General features: G+C 40.7%; 1 protein-coding gene across 3 annotated transcripts in view; it reads right to left on the bottom strand.

Moving 5' to 3' along the window:
- The window catches only part of SLC44A1 (solute carrier family 44 member 1), a 219,827-nt gene that overhangs the window by 185,789 nt on the left and 13,795 nt on the right, over nucleotides 1–20,243 (bottom strand). The window lies entirely within an intron of this gene.

Raw genomic sequence — 20,243 nt, 5'->3', positions numbered from 1 at the left:
TTACAAAAAAAAAAAGAAGAAGAGAAGCCCTATTTTTAAACCGAACTTCATATATATTTCTAAAATTTGTGTGTGTGTGTGTTTGTTTTTGTTTTTAATATAGTATTTTTAAGAGTCTAACCTCTACTCTAGATTTTTAATTTTTGTTTTTCAGTATATGATATAAATTGTGATCATTTAAGAATCCAATATTCAGTTCCCATTTTTATTCAGGAGTGTGTTGATTATTCTCTCCCAATCTTGACTCTCTGTTTTCTACCTCAGAACACCTCTATCTCCTCCTTTCCCCTTCTCTTCCCAATCCAATTCTGTGAATCTTTGTGGGTGTCTGGGCTACGGAGAACACTCTGCGATCAGACAACTGCGTAGATCTGTCTCTCTCCTCTTGAGTCCCCCTTTTTCTCCTCCTGCTCATCTCTATCTCCTTCCTCCCTCTCCTCTTCTTTATGTAACTCTGTGAACCTCTCTGGGTGTCCCTAATGGGGGAGAATCTTTTCGCCATTATTCTAGAAGTTTTACTATCAGTGCTGTATAGTTGGAGAAGTCCTGAGACTACAGGAAGAATAAAACTGAAATGCAGAGGCAGGAGACTTAAGCCCAAAACCTGAGAACACCAGAAAACTCCTGAATACATGGAACTTTAAGTAATAAGTGACCGTCCAAAATCCTCCATACCTACACTGAAACCAACCACGACCCAAGAGCCAATAAGTTTTAGAGCAAGACATACCACGCAAATTCTCCAGCAACGCAGGAACATAGCCCTGAACGTCAACATACAGGCTGCCCAAGGTCACACCTAACACATAGACCCATCTCAAAACTCATTACTTGGCACTCCATTGCTATCCAGAGAGAAGAAATCAAGTTCCACGCACCAGAACACCGACACAAGCTTCCCTAACCAGGAAACCTTGACAAGCCAATCGTCCAATCCCACCCACTGGATAAAACCTCCACAATAAAAAGGAACCACAGACCTCCAGAATACAGAAAGTCCACTCCAGACACAGCAATCTAAACAAGATGAAAAGGCAGAGAAATACCCAACAGGTAAAGGAACATGAAAAATGCCCACCAAGTCAAACAAAAGAGGAGGTGATAGGGAATCTACCTGAAAAAGAATTTAGAATAATGATAATAAAAATGATCCAAAATCTTGAAAACAAAATGGAGTTACAGATAAATAGCCTGGAGACAAAGATTGAAAAGATGCAAGAAATGTTTAATAAAGACCTAGAAGAAATAAAAAAGAGTCAATTAAAAATGAATAATGCAATGAATGAGATCAAAAACACTCTGGAGGGAACCAAGAGTAGAATAACAGAGACAGAAGATAGGATAAGTGAGGTAGAAGATAAAATGGTGGAAATAAATGAAGCAGAGAGGAAGAAAGAAAAAAGAATCAAAAGAAATGAGGACAACCTCAGGGACCTCAGGGACAATGTGAAATGCCCCAACATTCGAATCACAGGAGTCCCAGAAGAAAAAGACAAAATGAAGGGCTATGAGAAAATACTCGAGGAGATAATAGCTGAAAACTTCCCTAAAATGGGGAAGGAAATAGCCACCCAAGTCCAAGAAACCCAGAGAGTCCCAAACAGGATAAACCCAAGGCAAAACACCCCAAGACACATATTAATCAAATTAACAAAGATCAAACACAAAGAACAAATATTAAAAGCAGCAAGGGAGAAAAAACAAATAACACACAAAGGAATTCCCATAAGGATAACAGCTGATCTATCAATAGAAACCCTCGAGGCCAGAAGGGCATGGCAGAACATACTCAAAATAATGAAAGAGAATAACCTGCAACCTAGATTACTCTACCCAGCAAGGATCTCATTCAGATATGAAGGAGAATTCAAAAGCTTTACAGACAAGCAAAAGTTGAGAGAATTCAGCACCACCAAACCAGCTTTTCAACAAATGCTAGAGGATCTTCTCTAGACAGGAAATGCAGAAAGGCTGTATAAACGTAAACCCAAAACAACACAGTAAATGACAACGGGACCACACCTATCACTAATTACCTTAAATGTAAATGGGTTGAATGCCCCAACCAAAAGACAAAGATTGGCTGAATGGATACAAAAACAAGACCCCTATATATGCTGTCTACAAGAGACCCACCTCAAAACAAGAGACACATATGGACTAAAAGTGAAGGGCTGGAAAAAAATATTTCACGCAAACGGAGACCAAAAGAAAGCAGGAGTCGCAATACTCATATCAGATAAAATTGACTTTCAAATAAAGGATGTGAAAAGAGACAAAGAAGGACACTACATAATGATCAAAGGATCAATCCAAGAAGAAGATATAACAATTATAAATATATACGCACCCAACATAGGAGCACCGCAATATGTACGACAAATGCTAACGAGTATGAAAGAGGAAATTAATAGTAACACAACAATAGTGGGAGATTTTAATACCCCACTCACAACTATGGATAGATCAACTAAACAGAAAATTAACAAGGAAACACAAACCTTAAATGACACAATGGACCAGCTAGACCTAACTGATATCTATAGGACATTTCACCCCAAAACAATCAACTTCACCTTTTTCTCAAGTGCACATGGAACCTTCTCCAGAATAGATCACATCCTGGGCCATAAATCTGGTCTTGGAAAATTCAAAAAAAATTGAAATCATTCCAGTCATCTTTTCTGACCACAGTGCAGTATGATTAGATCTCAATTACAGGAAAAAAATTGTTAAAAATTCAAACATATGGAGGCTAAATAACACGCTTCTGAATAACCAACAAATCAGAGAAGAAATCAAAAAAGAAATCAAAATATGTATAGAAATGAATGAAAATGAAAACACAACAACCCAAAACCTATGGGACACTGTAAAAGCAGTGCTAAGGGGAAGGTTCATGGCATTACAGGCTTACCTCAAGAAACAAGAAAAAAGCCAAATAAATAACTTAACTCTACACCTAAAGCAATTAGAGAAGGAAGAAATGAAGAACCCCAGGGTTAGCAGAAGGAAAGAAATCTTAAAAATTAGGGCAGAAATAAATGCAAAAGAAACTAAAGAGACCATAGCAAAAATCAACAAAGCTAAAAGCTGGTTTTCTGAAAAAATAAACAAAATTGACAAACCATTAGCAAGACTCATTAAGAAACAAAGGGAGAAGAACCAAATTAACAAAATTAGAAATGAAAATGGAGAGATCACAACAGACAACACTGAAATACAAAGGATCATAAGAGACTACTACCAGCAGCTCTATGCCAATAAAATGGACAACTTGGATGAAATGGACAAATTCTTAGAAAAGTATAACTTTCCAAAACTGAACCAGGAAGAAATAGAAGATCTTAACAGAGCCATCACAAGCAAGGAAATCGAAACAGTAATCAGAAATCTTCCAGCAAACAAAAGCCCAGGACCAGATGGCTTCACAGCTGAATTCTACCAAAAATTTAGAGAAGAGCTAAAACCTATCTTACTCAAACTCTTCCAGAAAATTGCAGATGAAGGTAAACTTCCAAACTCATTCTATGAGGCCACCATCACCCTCATTCCAAAACCAGACAAAGATGCCACAAAAAAGAAAACTACAGGCCAATATCACTGATGAACATAGATGCAAAAATCCTTAACAAAATTCTAGCAAACAGAATCCAACAACATATTAAAAAAATCATACACCATGACCAAGTGGGCTTTATCCCAGGAATGCAAGGATTCTTTAATATCCGCAAATCAATCAATGTAATACACCACATTAACATATTAAAAGATTAAAAACCATATGATTATCTCAATAGATGCAGAGAAAGCCATTGACAAAATTCAACACTCATTTATGATTAAAACTCTCCAGAAACAGGAATAGAAGGAACATACCTCAACATAATAAAAGCTATATATGACAAACCCACAGCAAGCATCACCCTCAATGGCGAAAAATTGAAAGCATTTCCCCTGATATCAGGAACAAGACAAGGGTGCCCACTCTCACTACTACTATTCAACATAGTGTTGGAAGTTTTGGCCACAGCAATCAGAGCAGAAAAAGACGTAAAAGGAATCCAGATAGGAAAAGAAGAAGTGAAACTCTCGCTGTTTGCAGATGACATGATCCTCTACATAGAAAACCCTAAAGACTCTTCCAGAAAATTACTAGAGCTAATCAATGAATATAGTAAAGTTGCAGGATATAAAATTAACACACAGAAATCCCTTGCATTCCTATATACTAACAATGAAGAAACAGAAAGAGAAATTAAGGAAACAATACCATTCACCATTGCAACAAAAAGAATAAAATACTTAGGAGTATATCTACCTAAAGAAACAAAAGTCCTATACATAGAAAACTATAAAACACTGATGAAAGAAATCAAAGAGGACACAAACAGATGGAGAAACATACCGTGATCATGGATTGGAAGAATCCATATTGTCAAAATGGCTATTCTACCCAAAGCAATCTATAGATTCAATGCAATCCCTATCAAGCTACCAACGGTATTTTTCACAGAACTAGAACAAATAATTACACAATTTGTATGGAAATACAAAAAACCTCGAATAGCCAAAGTAATCTTGAGAAAGAAGAATGGAACTGGAGGAATCAACCTGCCTGACTTCAGACTCTACTACAAAGCCACAGTCATCAAGACAGTATGGTACTGGCACAAAGACAGAAATATAGATCAATGGAACAGAATAGAAAGCCCAGAGATAAATCCACGAACCTATGGACACCTTATCTTCAACAAAGGAGGCAAGGATATACAATGGAAAAAAGACAATCTCCTTAACAAGTGGTGCTGGGAAAACTGGTCAACCACTTGTAAAAGAATGAAACTAGAACACTTTCTAACACCATACACAAAAATAAACTCAAAATGGATTAAAGATCTAAATGTAAGACTAGAAACTATAAAACTCCTAGAGGAGAACATAGGCAAAACACTCTCCGACATAAATCACAGCAAGATCCTCTATGACCCACCTCCCAGAATATTGGAAATAAAAGCAAAAATAAACAAATGGGACCTAATGAAACTGAAAAGCTTTTGCACTACAAAGGAAACTATAAGTAAGATGAAAAGACAGTCCTCAGATTGGGAGAAAATAATAGCAAATGAAGCAACAGACAAAGGATTAATCTCAAAAATATACAAGCAACTCCTGAAGCTCAATTCCAGAAAAATAAATGACCCAATCAAAAAACGGGCCAAAGAACTAAACAGACATTTCTCCAAAGACATACAGATGGCTAACAAACACATGAAAAGATGCTCAACATCACTCATTATTAGAGAGATGCAAATCAAAACCACAATGAGGTACCATTACACGCCAGTCAGGATGGCTGCTATCCAAAAGTCTACAAGCAGTAAATGCTGGAGAGGGTGTGGAGAAGAGGGAACCCTCTTACACTGTTGGTGGGAATGCAAACTAGTACAGCCACTATGGAAAACAATGTGGAGATTTCTTAAAAAACTGGAAATAGAACTGCCATATGACCCAGCAATCCCACTTCTGGGCATACACACCCAGGAAACCAGATCTGAAAGAGACACGTGCACCCCAATGTTCATTGCAGCACTGTTTATAATAGCCAGGACATGGAAGCAACCTAGATGCCCATCAGCAGATGAATGGATAAGGAAGCTGTGGTACATATACACCGTGGAATATTACTCAGCTGTTAAAAAGAATTCATTTGAATCAGTTCTAATGAGATGGATGAAACTGGAGCCCATTATACAGTGTGAAGTAAGCCAGAAAGATAAAGAACATTACAGCATACTAACACATATATATGGAATTTAGAAAGATGGTAATGATAACCCTATATGCAAAACAGAAAAAGAGACAGAGAAGTACAGAACAGACTTTTGAACTCTGTGGGAGAAGGTGAGGGTGGGATGTTTCAAAAGAACAGCATGTATATTATCTATGGTGAAACAGATCACCAGCCCAGGTGGGATGCATGAGTCAAGTGCTCGGGCCTGGTGCACTGGGAAGACCCAGAGGAATCGGTGGAGAGGGAGGTGGGAGGGGGGATCGGAATGGGGAATACCTGTAACTCTATGGCTGATTCATATCAATGTATGACAAAACCCACTGAAATGTTGTGAAGTAATTAGCCTCCAACTAATAAAAAAAAAAAAATTAAAAAAAAAAAAGAAGATGTAAAACAACAACAAAAATAATCAAAGGCAGTTCTCTAATTGGAAGGGGGTGCATGAAGATGGCTCTGCACAGTATTACACTGAAAATTGTGAAAATACTGTCTTATCAAGAATGGGGACTTGAGGAAACTATTCCCCAGTCTTCTCTTTGATGCCAGCACTGCCTGGTATAGTGACCACAGATTATATACAGGAACAGTGATATGGGAGAGGCAAAGAAGACCAAAAAATGAACATCCACAGTGCAAATTCAGATAAGGTATGCAATAAAAAATTATACTAAAAGTTCTTTCTTTTAATTGAGTAGAAAAAGTCTGGCCTTCTACATTCTTGGAAAAATTAAATTCTCTTGTCAAGAATTCAACTCAACATTGAACACCCATTATGTGCAAGCTACTATGTAGGTACTATAAAAGACAGAGGAAAACATTAAAAGTCCCATGGGGCTTCCCAGATGACTCAGTAGTAAAGAACCCGCCTGCCAATGCAGGAGATGTGGATTTCATACCTGGGTCGTGAAGATCCCTTCAAGAAGGAAATGGCAACCCACTCCGGTATTCTTGCCTGGAAAATCCCACGGACAGAGGAGCATGGTGGGCTACAGTCCATGGAGCCACAAAAGTTGGACATGACTTAATGATTGAGTGCACACACGCACACACACACCTACAACAAGCCCAATACATAAAAATAATTCAGTTCAGTTCAGTTCAGTCGCTCAGTTGTGTCTGACTCTTTGCGATCCCATGAATCGCAGCACGCCAGGCCTCCCTGTCCATCACCAACTCCCAGAGTCTACCCAAACCCATGTCCGTCGAGTCGGTGATGCCATCCAGTCATCTCATCCTCTGTCGGTCCCCTTCTCCTCCTGCCTTCAATCCCTCCCAGCATCAGGGTCTTTTCCAATGAGTCAACTCTTCGCATCAGGTGGCCAAGTATTGGAGTTTCTGCTTCAACATCAGTCCTTGCAATGAACACCCAGGAATGATCTCCTTTAGGATGGACTGGTTGGATTTTCTTGCAGTCCAAGGGATTCTCAAGAGTCTTCTCCAACACCACAGTTCAACAGCATCAATTCTTCGGCACTCAGTTTTCTTCACTGTCCAACTCTCACATCCATACATGACTACTGGAAAAACCACAGCCTTGACTAGATGGACCTTTGTTGGCAAAGTAATGTCTCTATTTTTAAATATGCTATCTAGGTTGGTCATAACTTTCCTTCCAAGGAGTAAGCGTCTTTTATTTACTATACCAGAAATACAAAAGTATCATGAAACTAAAACAGACACCCCATAATCCTAAGCCTAGCATTTAAGGTCTACCTTTCAGCCAGGTCTCACACTGCAGATAAACACATACTCCAGTCATTCCACACCACTTTTGCCAAACATATTAAGCACTGTATGCTTCTGTGCTTTTGCTCACGTGATTCCTTCAGGCAAAAATTCCTTTATCTACGTCTTACTGAAGTTATTATTCATCCTTAAGACCAAAGTCCATTCCTTTTGCTTCACAAAGCCTTTCCCACACCCAGCTGTAATTAGGGAAGGTGACTAAAACAGCAACAAAAGGATACCAGGAAATATACAGACAAAAGGAAAGAAATGCAAAATCTGTACCAGAGAAGCTAGAAGGTAACATAAGTTAAAAATTTGTCAGAATCTTCTAGAAAACCATCATCCCATGCTACAGAGAAAATTAACAAATCTAACAAGGTCTGGCAGAAGGAGCCCAAGAGGAAAGAGAAAGCCATCAAGATTATGGGATAACAGAAACAATAAAAACCCAGCAGCAAAAATCTGAGAAATGTATCTAGGGATTATGAAACCTAAGGCCTTAAAGTCACAGTTAGCATTTTCATCTATTATTCCAGAAGGACTAAAAAGTATATGGAACGTTAACCACTGGTTAACGTTAATGATAATGGATGGCATTAAAAAACAGAATTTAGTATTTTATCATCTTTAGACACCGGTGCCAGAGGTAAAGAGCCCGCCTGCCAATGCAGGAGACATCAGAGACACAGGTTTGATCCCTGGGTCGGGAAGATCCCCTGGAGGAGGGCACGGCAACCCACCCCAGTATTCTTGCCTGGAGAATCCCATGGAGAGGGGAGCCTGGCGGGCTACAGTTCATGGGTTCGCAGAGTTGGACACAACTGAAGCGACTTAGCACTTAGCACAAGACAATGCAAAGATTAAGCGTTAACTGTACCAGAGGGCACCTGATTAACTCTGAAAGAATGCCTTTGCCCAGAAACTGGCTTATTTTATCAGAAGTTCGCAACAGAAGGGCCTTGAACTCCAAATGGTAGGGTGGAAGAAAGGATGGAAACTATAGTGAAACTATAATGTATCATTTATCCACCAAACACTCACTGGCCATCTATCTCCTACATACTAGGCCCTAGTATAACGCTGGGGATACAGCAATCAACAAAACAGACAAATTCCTGCTCATGGAGCTTATGGAAGGAGAAAGTCAATAAAAATACATTAGTGATTTCAGGTGATGATCAGCTATAGAAAAAGAGAGCCAAGTAAAGAAAGAGAAAATGAGAGGGCTGGGCTGGAAGGGCTGCTTCAGAACTGTGGATGCAAGTCTGGTAGATCTGAGGGTAGAATCAGAAGAGGAAGGCTCTGACAAGGACACGTCTGCAGACAAGGCTCAGGGCCAGAACATAATGAATTAAAACAATGGTAAGAAAGGAGAAGAGGTAGGCAGAGCCAGATGAGAAAGTCTGGATGTCACATTTAAGCGTGATGAAGTTGCTGGAGGGCTCCAAGCTCAGAGATGGGATCTGAGCTGCTCTTTGATCACTCAGGCTGCTGTGAAGAGAAAGGACTACAGGTACCAGGCGCAAGATGCTAATTTGGACTAGGCCAGTGGCAGTAAAGGTGGTACATGTCAGATACTATGTGTAAATAAACATGAGAGCCAGTCCTAGGAAAACATTTTTGGAAAAAGGGAAGCATCACAAAGATGACCTGTCAATATAAGACAAGTGCAGGATGTGTCATACACAAGCCTTGACTGTCAGTGCTCCTTTAATCCTCTCCTCCCCATTGGGGGGTGGGCTCCCTGAGAATTTTCATTCATTGCTATATCTCCAAAGCCCAGCACAATGCTTGGAATACCAGCAGGTTCTATGAAAAGATTTTTTTTTACCACTAAATCTTGACACTCTAAACATAGGAAACTACAACCTTATAGGTATCATCAAAATTTAGTGTAGGATGAGACTCAACAGTGATCTGTAAACACTGAAGCCCTAATATGTGAACAGGTGATGAAATTCAGAAAGAACTCTACACTGTTTCAAATAAACAAGTTTACCCAAACATTGACTGAGTCTCTGCTACATGTCAGACCAGTGCAATACCCTGAGAACAGAGAGACACTGCTTCTCCTGTCTCCCAGGGAGGTATTCACACCCTGGTGATCCAGACAGATTATATGCCCTCTTCAATGGCAGAGAATGAGGAAAGCACAGAGTAAGAAACATGTTAGCATCCCCATTTTTAGAAAAGGGAACACCACAAATTTTGCAACTGAGCCCAACTTCAACTCAAGGTAAAATTCCAGAACAGATGATCAAAAGAGGGTTTGTGGGCACTGAGAAAAGGATGAGGTGAATGGTTAGAACCAGCACACGTACCTGAGTAAGTCACACCTGGCTAACGTCATGTTCTTGGTTTGATAGTTAAGAGAATAGATTGGAAAAGAGTTGATATATCTAAATTTTATTAAAATGTGTTGATCTCATCTCTATTACTATCTCTCATGATAAGATGGAGAAAAATGGACTAAAATAAGGGTTAAGTATATCTGGAACTGCTAGAATGGTCTTGAGAAAAGAACTGATCAAGTAAACAGAGGTCCTCAAAAGAAATGAAAAATATTTTAAAGTAAAATGATAAATGATACCAAGGCAAAAAGATAATGGCACAAGGAGTAGTTTCAAAGAAAACAGGCCGGCTAGACCACACTACAGTGAACCCCACAATCAGTAAGCCCTTCATGAAGACATAAATGATTTGCTGACCAAATTATCAGATGATAAAAACTTGAGGAAGCAATAGCAAATACAATAGATAATAAAGTCGGAATTCCAAAAGCTCATACAATCTGCCAAACTGGGCAAAAATCAACAGCTTTACATTTTCTCAGAAAATTCAAGTTTTCCACTTATCTTTTAAAAATCCAACAATACTAGAACATGGTTGGAAGTGGGGGGAGCGGGGAATGACTTAGGGCTTTTGGTGGACATCAAGCTAATGTAAGTAAAGTTCCTGAAAAGGCTAATGCAACCTTTGCGTGTTTGCGTGCTCAGTCATGTCCGACTCTTCGCAACTCCATGGACTGTATCCTGCCAGGCTCCTCTGTCCATGAAATTTTCCAGGCAAGAATACTAGAGTGGGTTGCCATATCCTACTCCAGTGGATCTTCCTGACCCAGGGATTGAACCATCTCCTGCATTGGCAGGCAGGTTCTTTACCACTGAGCCACCTGGGAAGCCCAATGCAACTTTAGGCAACACTAAGAATTCAGAAGAAAGAACTGACTACATCTAGTCTATTGAGTTCCTTTCTATGCACCACACTTCAGTGGAAGTGTTAAACTAGAATTCACTCATACAGATAAGAGACTTGGGTAACTTCTAGTAGTGGCTAACTGAACATATGCATTTAATGCTGCTGCTGCATCACTTCAGTCGTGTCCGACTCTGTGCTAACTGAACATGTGCATTTAATGCTGCTACTGCTGCTAAGCCGCCTTCAGTCATGTCTGACTCTGTGCGACCCCATAGACAGCAGCCCACCAGGCTCCGCCATCCCTGGAATTCTCCAGGCAAGAACACTGGAGTGGGCTGCCATTTCCTTCTCCAATGCATGAAAGTGAAAAGTGAAAGTGAAGTCGCTCAGTCGTGTCCGACTCTTCACGACCCCATGGACTGCAGCCCACCAGGCTCCTCCATCCATGGGACTTTCCAGGCAAGAATACTGGAGTTGGGATGCCATTGCCTTCTCCGGCATTTAAAGCTGCTCCCTCCCAAAATGCAACTTAAATGACAGTAGAGGAATTCAAAATATCTGGAACTAGGATTTAGGTAGGAGAGAGAAAATTAACCTAGCAGACTCCAAGAAACTAAATTCTGAGTCAACAGTGGGAAAGGCCAGGAAGCAAACCAATTAATGCCATAAAACGCTCCCAAACTTCAGGAATTTGTGGTATATGACATCTCTGGAAACAGAGGAGACAAATGGGAGGATTCAAGAAAGGGAGCTGTGGGGAAAAAAAAAAAAGAAAGGGAACTGTGAGACCCTCGGAGCAGGAAGGGAACTAATTGCCCCTCTTCTATCCAGAAAAGTTATGGGCAAGAGGAGAGAAAACAAAAGGAATAAGTGCAAGTTTACAAAGTAAATACTGAGACCAAGGCCCTCTCCATTTTCTTTCCCTGCTTGGGTCCCAGAATTCTAGCAGTCAGACAAATATTCTCCAGGAGATAAGAAGAGATTTCCTGCGGAAAATCTGATCCATTCAAAAAAAAAAAAGACCAAAACATACTGACACTGAATGTTTCCAAGAAAACAGGGCCTGTCCGAACCACCCTACGGAGCTTCCCTTGGTGGCTCAGACGGTAAAGAATCTGCCTGTAATGCAGGAGACTCAGGTTTGATCCCTGGGTTGGGAAGATCCCCTGGAGGAGGGAATGGCAACCCACTCCAGTACTCTTGCCTGGAGAATCCCACGGAAAGAGGAGCCTGGCAGGCTACAATTCATGGCTCGCAAAGCGTTGGACATGACTGAGTGACAAACACACAGACCACCCTACAGTGAACCCCACAGTCAACAACCCCATCCCCAAATGAATACAGTGCTTTCAACAAGCTTTTGGAGTCTGGCACTTAAACAATGAGCAGATAACTAAGTACTACCAGACAGTCAAGGAAGAAACCTTTAACATGAATGCAGAGACAAACAGAAGAAACTAAGTTGGAAGAAACAGATGACGCAGATACAGAGAGAAGTGAACTTAAAACAAATGCACACACATGCGCACAGAGAAGAGATGGCACAAAAATAAACAATAATGATGAGAACAAAGCAAAAATACCCTATGAAATGAAGAACTCGTAGCAGAAATTAAAATGTAATAGAAAGACAAATAGAACAAATCTAATAGAATATGGATTAGAAGCCAAGGAGTTCAGAAATGAAAGAAAAGGTAAGAAAAGTAAGGAACAAGGAAAACAGGTGGGAAAAAAATCAAAGAATTCAGGAAAAAACTTCCTAACCACAAAATAGAAATTTCCAGATTGAAATATCCCCCACAGTGTCCAGCATAATGGATGAAAACAGATCCACAAAAAAGGCACATCACTGAAAAATATCAGAAGATGGATCACAAGGAAGACCCTAAAAGGTTCCAGAGAGAATAAAAAAGTTCAATACAAAAAAAAAAAAAAAAAAAAAAATCAAGAGCCAGAATCAGACTTCAATAGCTATCCTAGCAGGAAGAAGACAAAAGAAAAACACATTTTAAATTGAGAGAAAATAATTTCCAATCTAGAATTCTAAATCCAGCCAAATACTAAATATGCATGAAGTAAGAATAAAAATATGCAAGTTATCAAAAAATTACATGTATCCTTTTCTCAGGAACCTACTAAAGGAGGTATTTTATTTTTTTCCAAATTAAGGGAATAAATCAAGAAAGAAAACATCAGGACAGGAAAACTGATGAGAGAAATCAAAGGCTCAATAAATGCAGAACTATACCACATTCACAGACCGGAAGACTCAATATTACTTAACAAATTCTTTCCTAATTGATCTACAGTTGCAGGGCTTCCCTGGTGGCTCAGACAGTTAAGAATCTGCTTGCAATGCAGGAGACTTGGGTTCGATCCCTGGCTCAGGAAGATTCCCTGGAGAAGGGCATGGCAACCCACTCCAGTATTCTTGCCTGGAGAATTCCATGGACAGAGGCACCTGGAGGGCTACAGTCTATGGGGTCTCAAAGAGTCAGACATGACTGAGTGACTAACACTTTCACTTCACTATAGTTGCAACACAAGCCAAATCAAAATCCCAGCAGGATTTGGGGGGTAGATATTGATAAACTGATTTTAAAATGTATAAGGAAAGACAGAAGACTAGAATAGACAAGATAGTTTTCTATGTTACTCACACCACTTGATTTCAATATATACTATAAAGCTACCATAATCAAGACCATTTGGTACTAGTGTCAAGACAAACACATCAATGAAATAGAAAATTCAAACCCATATATACATGGCTAATATTTGGGAAAGGTACAAAAGCAATTCAATGGAAAAAAGTATAACCTTTTCACCAAAGTGTACTAGAATAATTAGACACCCTATCTCCAAGCCAGGCTTCAGCAATACGTGAACCGTGAGCTTCCAGATGTTCAAGCTGGATTTAGAAAAAACAAGAACCAGAGATCAAATTGCCAATATCCACTGGATCATCGAAAAAGCAAGAGTTCCAGGAAAACATCTATTTCTGCTTTATTGACTATGCCAAAGCCTTTGACTGTGTGGATCACAATAAACTGTGGAAAATTCTGAAAGAGATAGGAATACCAGACCACCTGACCTGCCTCTTAAGAAACCTGTATGCAGGTCAGGAAGCAACAGTTAGAACTGGACATGGAACAGACTGGTTCCAAATAGGAAAAGGAGTACGTCAAGGCTGTATACTGTCACCCTGCTTATTTAATTCTATGCAGAGTAGATCATGAGAAACGCTAGACTGGAAGAAGCACAAGCTGGAATCAAGACTGCCGGGAGAAATATCACTAACCTCAGATATGCAGATGATACCACCCTTATGGCAGAAAGTGAAGAGGAACTAAAAAGCCTCTTAATAAAAGTGAAAGAGGAGAGTGAAAAAGTTGGCTTAAAGCTCAACATTCAGAAAACTAAGATCATGGCATCCGGTCTCATCACTTCATGGGAAATAGATGAGGAAATAGTGTCAGACTTTATTTTGGGGGGCTCCAAAATCACTGCAGATGGTGATTGCAGCCATGAAATTAAAAGACGCTTACTCCTTGGAAGGAAAGTTATGACCAACCTAGATAGCATATTGAAAAGCAGAGATATTACTTTGCCAACAAAGGTCCATCTAGTCAAGGCTATGGTTTTTCCAGCGGTCATGTATGGATGTGAGAGTTGGACTGTGAAGAAAGTTGAGCACTAAAGAATTGATGCTGTTGAACTGTGGTGTTGGAGAAGACTCTTGAGAGTCCCTTGGATTGCAAGGAGATCCAACCAGTCCATCCTAAAGGAGATCAGTCCTGGGTGTTCACTGGTAGGACTGATGCTGAGGCTGAAACTCCAATACTTTGGCCACCTCATGTGAAGAGGTGACTCACCGGAAAAGACCCTGATGCTGGGAGGGATTGGGGGCAGGAGGAGGTGACAACAGAGGATGAGATATCTGGATGGCATCACTGACTCAATGCACATGAATTTGGGTGAACTCTGGGAGTTGGTGATGGACAGGGAGGCCTGGAGTGCTGTGATTCATGGGGTTGCAAAGAGTCAGACACAACTGAGGGACTGAACTGAACTGAACTGATGCAAACAAAAAAACAAAATCCCAATCTATATCTCAAACTTTATCTAAAATGAACTCAAAATGTATCCTAGACATATGTGTCAGATGTGAAAACAGAATATTGTAGGGTAGTGTGTTACCTTGCTTCTTAGCTGGGGAAATGATATGAAAATCTGGAGTCTGCTTACTCCTGATATAGGCTATCAGGCAGTTCTGTGGTTTTCAGACTCTCTTCTCATCCACACCCTCAGAGATCCCTAAGCCTTAGACTCCTGCTACTAGAGACAGAGATAAATACCAGTGTCAAATCCGCCAACTTGACTAGATTTATTGATCTCATTCCAAACACAGATATTCTAAATTTTCCCCAGGCCTTCTAGCTTAAAGGCAAAACGGACGTTTTCTTCCTCCAACTCTATTTCACCATATCTTTTCTTCCCTCCTTTCCCCTGTTTATTTTTCTTACTCAGAGTTGCAAAATAAAGCTACACGGCCAGTTTTAAAACACGTTTTAATGAAATTTTCTTAGTACGTGGGTTCCACATAACTGGGACACCAACACAAGAAAGATCAAGTGAATACTTGGTATGATGTGAAGGGAGATCTCAAATTGATAACTTTGAAACAGGCCTGAGAAGCAAGGAGCCTAGACTGGAGCTACAGGAGATGTCCTGTCAGGAAAACTGAAATTAATTAATATCTAAGGGGACTTCCCTGGTGGTCCTTTGGCTAAGACTCCATGATCCCAAGGGTTAAACCCCTAGTCAAGGAACTAGATTTTACACGCTGCAACTAAAGATTCCACATGCTGCACCTTAGACCCCGCACAGTCAAAAAAATAAAAACAAATAAAATAACAACTTTTTTTTAAAAAAAGACTATCAAAGGTATCTGTGCTGACACAACCAGGTAAGAATGTAGAGGTCAATTAGTCCTCAACAAGTACACAGAAAACCAGGCAAACAGCAAAACACGACAATTATCTCCAAGAGCAACACAAGATTATGTAGCAATGATGAAATACTACACGAGTCAGCTTAAAGAGCATTTATATAGTCATAATGAAAGGACCTGAAGATCAGTCCAATAGAACCGTGATACCTCTACAGTAGGATAGGTGGACTGGAAGCAAGTACATGGAACATAAGTGCAATTTTCATCTTCCACAGTGGAGGCCAAAATTAATGCCAAAAACTAGAGTCAGGTGGCAGCAGTATAAGCATGTGAGAGATACAGAGAGAAATAGCAAAAAGATTTAGTTCAAAGATTTAAAAGTGATGGCCTCAGGGAAGCACAAAATGGGGGAAAGCCTTTTTAAAAAATAACAATTCTGCTTCTAATGTTTGACTCTTTAAAAATATAGACATGTGTAGCTTTGATAAAAATAAAAATTAAATAAACTTTTTAAAAAAATCAAAGCTTAAAGGGGAAAAAAAAAAAGCCCAGACTAATACAGAATCTGGAAGCATGATACTTAGAAATGGCAGTATAAACTAAGGGTTTTTAAGTTTAAATGTATACAACTCAGTACACATTAAGGATGATTTCAGTTGTTTTCTCTTCAATTATTCTATATAGCTAGTGGGTGCAGAACTAGAATCAGCAGTAAAGTTACATGGACAGAGAGGTCACCTGTGCAAAGAAGCAATTTCTAATAACTGCCTGAAAGTGGAGTTAACTGACTCAGGAAGCAGTGAGTTCTCTGCTGATGGGAGGTATTTAAGCAGAGCCTGGACAAAACCACTTAGTGGATGTGACATCTTGGTAGGTTGGAATACAGAATTCTAAGTCCCCGCCAGTTGTGAGATTCTGTAAAAGGATTCCTGGTAATCATCTCCTTTGAATTACCACTTTCCAAAGTGGGACTGGTAGGCGCAGCAGTTTAGGTACTCAGGACACATAAGCTTCTTCCTTCTACCTCATCTCCATCGCTTTTTAGCTTTCAATTTTTCATTTCAGAAGTCTTAAGTATATTTACATTTCATTACAAATCATCCAAGATATTTGGAAGCAGATGAGATATAAATAAACTTAAAGAGCAGAAGAGAAAATGCACGTCTGGATAGGAGAAAACTGGAAGAGAAATGAGAAGATGGTCTGACTGGTGGTAAGAAATGAAGAATGGGTACCCACTCCAGTATTCTTGCCTGGAGAATTCCATAGACAGAGGAGCCTGGTGGGTTAGAGTCCATGGGGTCACAAAGACTGAGCAACTAACCCAAGAAATGAAGAATCAATTCTGAGTCCTGTGGTTTGGTGACTAATGGACATTAAACAGGTCACGGTGCCCAGTTAGGTTAGAGCACCTGGGCTTGCTGGCAGGGTGAAAGGGCAGAGATCTGTGGCTCAGTCACTAGACACAGACGCCGCAAGAAAGCCACCTGAGATTAGAGAGCAACGGCAAAGGGACACTTCTGACTTGTTCTACCTTAAATATAAAGTTCCTAGAACCTAGTACCATCAAAGAACACAAGTCACTCTGCTTAAATTTTGGTCATTTCAGTGGGGAAATAAAGATATTAAACACATTATAGGTCCTATCTTTTTAAGGGATCACCTCAAGAATGACTCATCCACAGTATTCAGGGAAGTTTTACATTATTTTCTACTCAAGGACAGTAATTTTTCTTTCATTCCGTGTCATAAAATATTGTTATGACTACAGAGACAGTAAATTTAGCCCAAAGCTTACCAAACTCCATTCTTAACCAGTTAAGAGTTGACACAGAACACACTTCAAAATTAATGTTTAGGGAACTTCCCTGGTGGTCCAGGGGTTAGGACTCTGTGCTTCCACTGCAGGGGACACAGGTTCCATCCCTGGTTAGGGAACTAGATCCCACATGCTGCAACAAAGACCTGGTGCAGCCATGTAAGTAAATACGTAAATAAAAATTAGAATCTATCAAGAAATTATCGGCACTGTGCACTCAGTAAATGGTGTAACTTTTCTGGGGCTACTGAAGAGACTCAGGTGAGCTACGACACTCTGTGGATGTCCCTCAGCCCTCCCTGTAACAGACTGAACACTTCAAGGGAAAGGCTCCTTCTTGGTTGAATCCAGTCCTTAGAATCCTGAGTAGCACAATGCTCAGTAAATGCTGAACCAAAACAAAGCATGTGACAGGCCTGGAATTTTCTCTGTATTCTACCAACATTCTTGATTTTCTTCCTTTTTTTTCAGGGCCTTCCCCTCATTCCTGAGCTCCTCACAAGCAGGCGTCATTTCTGCAGGCTGCTCTCTACCCTCCTGGCCACACTTTGAACAAAATAAGCAGGATTTGTGGCTCTATCCACTCTGCTCCAGGCAGGCAGCGGGAAGATGGGCCAGAAGACCTGCCACGGTACACCTGCACAGTGGTGGAGCTAAAAGTGAATCTTTCCTTATAAATCTATTGAGTGGCGCTGATCACCTAGCAAACTTTCAGGTTCCAACAAGGCTGTGGTCTCCAGTTCATGATATGCTCTTTCTTCCCTGACTGGCTAGTATTAATGTCTTCACCAAGACTTCATTATAATGTGGGAAAACATGCTAACAAGGGCAGTTTTAAAACCACCAGAATTAAGTTAAAACATTTCACACAGTGGCTTCTTTTAATTTTCTGGTTCATTCCCATTTCCTTCCATTGAAAGGTCACCTTTATTTTCACACCAAATTTGATAGGAAACATGAGTATCACAGGGCTTTCTTTGTGGCTCAGCGGTAAAGAATCCACTTGCAATGCGGGAGACCTGGGTTCAGTTCCTGGGCTGGGAAGATTCCCTGGAGAAGGAAAGGCTACCTACTCCAGTATTTTGGCCTGGAGAATTCCACAGACTCATAGTCCATGGGGTCGGAGAGAGTTGGCCACGACTGATCGACTTTCACTTTTTATGAGCATCACAAACTAAATTTCTAGTCTCTGAATAACCCATGTGCTTAGTCGCTCAGTCATGTCCAACTATTTGCAACCCCATGGACTGTAGCCCACCAGCCTCCTCTGTCCATAGGAGTCTCAAGGCAAGAATACTGGAGTGGGTTGCCATTTTCTTCTCCACTGACTATCCCATGCCCACACCACATATATTCAATAAATATTTATTGAGGATCTATTATTTGCTTGGTCTTCCCTGGTGGCTCGGTCAGTAAATAGTCTGCCTATAATGCGGGAGATCTGGGCTCAATCCCTGGATCGGGAAGATCTTCTGGAGAAGGAAATGGCAACCCACTCCGGCATTCTCGCCTGGAGAATTTCACGGACAGAGGAGTCTGGTGGGCTACAGTCCATGGGTCACAAAGAGTCGGACATGACTGAGTGACCAACACTTGCACTTACTTACATTATTTGCTTGGCCCCTGGAATATCACCTCTGTCCTGGATTCCTTCTCCAACAAAAGATAATCAGCATTCAACCAGCAGGTCCCATCTACCAAAGTCCATGTGGAGTGCTGAGTGATAACTCCAACTACTCCTGTGGTCTCTGCCACAGACCAGGGCTAAAGCAGAAAACCCCCAAAGCCGATGGCTGCTCCCCTTGCTTGCTGTTGGCCCAGCTGGCCTCACAGCAGTTCTATTTTGAAGTTCTAAAGTTGAAGGATCCTTTTGTAAACTCTTAACCTCCCTGCCTTCTTGGAAATCTCAAAACTACAAATCTGAGAAATTATTCACGTGAAAGGCTTTTTCATTATCCTAATATACTTGAGTAACTTGACATTTATTTACACTATCTTGCCAATATTGTAAAGAACATGTTGAAGTTTGTGATGTGCTCAAACTCAGTTTCAAAGCCCCTAAGCACTTCCGGACTAAGGGTTGCTTGATCAAGAACATTCCTGCTACCACGCTCACTTAAAGAAACTGAGAAGGAATACTTCAAGCACTGTTTCTCAAAGTGTGTCCTGTAGGAGAACAGTTCCTCAAGATGCAAAAGAAAAAAAAGAGACAGAAAGAAATGTTAGGGACAAATGAACTGGAGGCCAGTTAAACCAAGCTAGACTGGTTTCTGGTGTGGTGGTGTGGATTGTGGGACAGCGAGCCTTTAACAGACTGATACGCTGATGTGGTGGAGAAGGAAATGGCAACCCACTCCAGTATTCTCGTCTGGAGAATCCCATGGACAGAGGAACCTGGAAGCCTACAGTCCATGGGGTCGCAAGAGTTGGACACGAGCACCATGCTGACGTGGTTCCACAAATGGGTGTGGGGTATGGAATCAGCAAGAACCCTACACGCTTTTCTGACCTCAGAATCCTTTCTCAGAAGACCAGGCGCTATGGCAGCACATACTTGGGGAAACACTGCCTACAGCATTCTCACCTAAGTAACATTTGTATCCTTACATGGAGGGCACGTGGAGCACTGCCTACAGCAGGGAGCCTGGTGAGCAGCAGGTCACGGGGAAGTACTTCCCCTCTGGGGGCTTCCTACTCTGTGTGCGTATCACTACCTCAACAGAATCATGTCTTTCCACTTGGTCCACCCT

The sequence above is a fragment of the Muntiacus reevesi genome, chromosome 10 (genome assembly GCF_963930625.1).
Source record: "Muntiacus reevesi chromosome 10, mMunRee1.1, whole genome shotgun sequence".
In the NCBI taxonomy this organism is placed as follows: Eukaryota; Metazoa; Chordata; class Mammalia; order Artiodactyla; family Cervidae; genus Muntiacus; species Muntiacus reevesi.
Note: the sequence above shows the minus strand (reverse complement) of the source record. Positions and strands in the feature narration are given on the sequence as shown.